This window comes from Quercus lobata, chromosome 5, assembly GCF_001633185.2.
Source record: "Quercus lobata isolate SW786 chromosome 5, ValleyOak3.0 Primary Assembly, whole genome shotgun sequence".
NCBI classification, from domain to species: Eukaryota; Viridiplantae; Streptophyta; class Magnoliopsida; order Fagales; family Fagaceae; genus Quercus; species Quercus lobata.
The window spans coordinates 77,230,522-77,235,676 of record NC_044908.1 but is presented as its reverse complement, the minus strand read 5'-3'; the positions used below and the strand labels follow the sequence as shown (position 1 = coordinate 77,235,676).

The 5,155-nt window shown below is 34.9% G+C and overlaps 1 pseudogene; it reads right to left on the bottom strand.

Annotated features, from left to right (window-relative positions):
- Nucleotides 1-876: 876 nt before the first annotated feature.
- Nucleotides 877-4,713, bottom strand: LOC115991181 (annotated as a pseudogene).
- Nucleotides 4,714-5,155: the final 442 nt, after the last annotated feature.

The window sequence follows — 5,155 nt, the reverse complement described above, 5'->3', positions numbered from 1 at the left end:
GAATAATGGATTTTAAATAAAAATAATAATATAGAACATTAACTAAATTGATGACAATAAATTGAATATTATTTAAGTGATATTCAAATATAAAAATGTTCATTTAAATTTTTTCCTTAGGCCTTAATTTGTATTGAGCTAGCCTGATTATCCTGTATGTGTATGTATATAAACAAAATATGTATAAATTTATATCAAACTATATACATACATACATACATATATATATATATATATATATAATTTAAATATAAATTTAAGTGCAAAATACCGCAAATTGTTATGGTGCGTGTGAGAAATTGATTGTTTTAGCCAAGATTCATGCCATTTTAAGCTTTAGCCACATGGCCCACAACTTTAGAGTTCCTAGTAAACTGTAGGAAATCATAATGGATACATACACTTCAATTTATAAAACGAAACATCAAACATATTTGTTTAAAAGGAGGGGAATTCCACACACAAGATAAGACGCTTTTATTACATAATGTAAAATGCTTTACAAACCCATCACACTTATTTTGCATGGTAAGGACAAGACCATACACTTATGACTTAACCTAGATACCGATTCAAGTTACAAATCACAATGCACTGCATTATTGGAAGGATAAAAGCGATTACATACGTTGTTATACACACATGAAAAGCAATTGAAATTGTGACTTAAAGTAATAATTTTCAACTTGAAAATTGAGACTTCAAGTCACAATTTCACTTGATTTTTCATTAGTGCATAAATGTATGTGTAACAAAGTTTGTGTAATAAACGCTACTCTTATTAGAATACAAAACAATAAAATGACGCGTTTTTATTAATGCAAATTATTAGGTACTCTTGAAATAAGGAGACTTGATACTTTCTATTTTTAAATTTCAGTAAAGCATAAAAGGTTCCACTAGCAAAGACAATATATTTTTCTTTATGCCTTGGTCTTGAACACCAAATCCATCTTCATTTTGGTAAAGGCTATGTGCCATTCGCGCAGTATTTGTAGCAATATTAACAAATTGTAGCTTCGGAAATTGCTTGAAGCATTGCTGATTTATTTTCTTCCAAGTTTTGTTTATCATTCCTTGAATGTGCATCCGGCTATTTCCTCCGAAACATTTGCTTCTCTCCTATAACATACAATTGATGAAGGAGCGTCGCCTCTCTCTTGCTCAGCCTGTTACAAGTTATTGTAGCAATTTATGCTCTATAATGAATGAACAAAAATACAATTAATAAATGTTCAATAGGAAATGCATAATACGAAAATAATTACTATAGGCTTCTTCATTCACTTAAAGGGAATAGTAATTACCACTGAAGTCACTAGATCATTGCAGAGTCGAATTATTATAGATATATTATAAACAATTTCTTGGTTTTTCTCCAGAAAATCTTCCATCCCCTTTGTTACCTCATGTCCCATAGAAACAAATTCATGAACCAAAAGTAAGGTGGCAGTTGATGAAATCCGTGCATTACTTAGATATTCTTGCAAGGGTGGTGTGTAGCCCATGTTGTACCACTTTGCTTCCACAAATAATGCATTACAAAAATCTGTCCACTATTGACAAAAGAAAGAACGAAAAGATTCTCATCAAGGTTCCAATAACAATGATCTTTACCTTCATATAGCAATAGCGTATAATATTCCACACATGCATGATGAAAAATAAACATATGAGTACCGCTTTTTTTAGATGAGGTAATAATTGGTTCCAACCCTTCTCCTTTTAGATTTCCTTAGCGATTTCATTAGTCGTATTGTAGAGCTCTAGGAAGCAAATCTTCATACACTCTGGAAGCTGTTGAGTTTCAATGACATCCCACCTGAATTTCATATTTTGGTCAGAATAGTTAATAACACCCTAGTGCCTGAACAAAATGGGCTCCTGCCCTTTTTGGGCAAATTAATTAGCCTTTTGCCTTTTTTCCCAAACTAAATAGGAAAATGCCCCTCTTTTGAAAATCGAGTTTCTCAAAATCGAGTTTTAAAAAAAAAAAAATTCTGAAGCCCTATAGTGACGTTTTATAACTTGATATCCATGAAATCGAGTTATAGGCAATAAATTTGTCTTTTTTCCCAAACTAAATAGGGAAATGCCCCTCTTTTGGAAATCGAGTTTCTCAAAATCGAGTTTAAAAAAAAAAAAAAAAAATTCTGAAGCCCTATAGTGACGTTTTTATATAGTGACGTTTTATAACTTGATATCCATGAAGGCAATAAAATTGCCTATAACTCGATTTCATGGATATCAAGTTATAAAACGCCACTATAGGTCCTTATAAATGTCACTATAGGTCCTTGAAAATATCAATATAAGGCTTAAATCGATTTTGAAAAACTCGATTTTCAAAAGAGGGGTATTTCCCTATTTAGTTTGGGAAGAAGGGCAAAAGGCTAATTAATTTGCCCGAAAAGGGCAGAAGCCCATTTTCTCCCCTAGTGCCTATTTAAAAGTGAAAATTTTCAGAGGTGATATGCAGCAATACTAACCTATTTGCCACATTGGTGAATTGCTTTAGTTCTTCAAATGTGCCGAAAACATCATAAACATCATCAATTATCAGTAACAGAGTAATGATTTTAGTAAGCCATTTTCTAAGACGTGTACTTAGGCTCAAAAGCCACGGCCACCGAGCACAAAAAACTTTCGACCAGTCTGTCTCTTGCAAAACTCAAGTTCTCTATTAGGCCCAAATTACTCCACCACCTAATAAATGACACAAAAGAACAAGTAATTAAGCTATATTCGTTCATGATATATATGTGTGTGTGTGTGTGTGTTGTGCAAATATTGGTAGCTACCTGGATGATTCCTTAAATCTGATAGGCCATAAACTAAATGACCCCTTGTGATAGAAATTAATTAATTAATTAGTCAAGTTATTAATTAATCAATTTATCATGTAAACGCATGGTAGCACAAACAAATCACCAATAAACTAATTATGCAACAGAAAATAAATAACACAGTGATTTGTTTACGAATTGGGAAAACCTAACGGCAAAAACTTCACCGGGTGATTTTCAAGTCACCACTCTCGAAACTCCACTATTATCACAACAAGCAGTTACAAGTAAAGGAATCCCAAGTACCTTACCAACCTACAATTGAACCCTTACCCCAATACCCAATTGGACTTATTCTGTAGTGACAGTTCCCCTTTCTGATGCACGACTCCTAAGTACGTGACTAACCAATTACGCGGATCCCAGTACGCGACTTCAATCACTAACTAAGAAGGTTGTTGGTTGCAAAGTTCTTCAGTTCATCCACATGATGAAGATCAAGAAGATGCTTGGTCATAAAACTCTATGGTGCACATATACAGCAACTTCTTCAAGAGAAAGACATGAACTAGGGCAAGAACTTCGTCTCCAGTCACAATTTTCTTGAACAGAGTTTGCTCAATGCTTATGCAACTTGTGAACTGTTTGACGGCCCTTAAAACAATCCTTTTATATGTCTAGGGTTAGAAGAAAAGAAAGCCTAAAGACATATTCACGGATCCCAAGAAAATCAGACAGATAAGAGATGTCGAGAAGTTGTCGAGCAAGTGTCAAGCACACCAGTCTTTGAACAGCTTTCTTAAGCTCGATAGATGCAGCTGTCGAGACAGCTGTTGAGTTTTAATGAATTTGCACTATAAGCTTGTTTTCTTGGACAGACTTGAAGGCTTCAACATTTGATCATGAAACATGGTTTCTTGAAGTATTTAAACACATCCTAAATTTACCCAAATACAAGTAAAGTGCGTTTTTTCAAAGGATAAACCAATTACATAAAGTAGTGACATATGTTCCTAACAAATGAAACACATATGTCCTAACAATCTCCCCCTTTGGCAATCCGTGACAAAACCACAACAAACAAATGAGCATATGAGAGAAGTCATAAATCACTCAACTCATATTCACTTGTTGAATACAATAAAATCTATCCTAACGCAAACTCTTGAAAAACTTTGCAAGAAGAGAGTTTATGGCAAGTAGACTTTGACAACCTATATTTCTGAAACACTTTAAACAAAACTCATCAAGGCATCTTTGTGTGAAACAGAAATAATAGATTGCACAAAAGTAATAAGAAGCATGCGTATAAAGGGAGAAAAGAAACAACACATGAAGGGGTAGGTGAAAGAAAAACATACACAAATATAAATAGGAGTAAAGTAAAATGTATGTCAATAAATGGTCACAAGACCTCATATACAAGAATAATGTATCTAAAAAGAAAGAAAAGAAAAGATACATAATATCCTCACTACACAAATATAAATAGGAGTAAAGTACAATGCATGTCAATAAATGGTCACAAAACCTCATATACAAGAATAATGTATCTAAAAAGAAAGAAAAGAAAAGATACATACTATCCTCACTACATCCCTCAAAACATGTCAACACTCCCCCTAACAAAATGGTCTTATACTAACTCTCCCCTTAAGAATAACTATTCTTATATCGAAAACTACTCCCCCTTTTTGTAAGAGTGTCAAGTAAACATCTCATCGGTAGAGCTAGCATCTTCATCAGCATCATCGTCATCACCATCATCATCATCCTCATCCTCAGAATCAAAAACCACGGGAGAAGATGGTGAAGGAGTAGCCTCAGGAGCAAAACCACCCATGGACGCCTGTCGCCGTGCAATACGACTGACACGAACGTTCACCTGATACAACTCTGTACAGAGTATATCTAGGCGAGCATCCATGCGCTGCAGCTGCGCCATGATGTCTCCTAAAGTCACATCGCCCGAAGAAAAGGGAGGAGCGGATATGGATGGAGCAGAACGAGAGGGAGGAGCTGCTGAATTCGACTGCAGCGACCGAAACTAGGCCTCGCTACGTTTAACGGTAGCGTAATCTATGGCACACATGATGGTGAAATGGTCGAAAGAGGGAAAAGGAACGGAAAAACGACGTAAGATCCTCGTGATAGCAGAAGGAAAGATGAGCTTATCACGAGACGCCGAATCTAGATGAACATCTATAATAGAAAGAATGAAATGAAAAGGGAAATCTATAGTAAGATGCTCAAGAAGAGATAACAAAATTCGAGCACGAGGCTCTGTAATGGAGTTATAATGAGAGAGTGGATGCAAAACAAAGCTCATCACCATGTTCTAGGACCTTTAGCAAAAGGTCTACATGGTG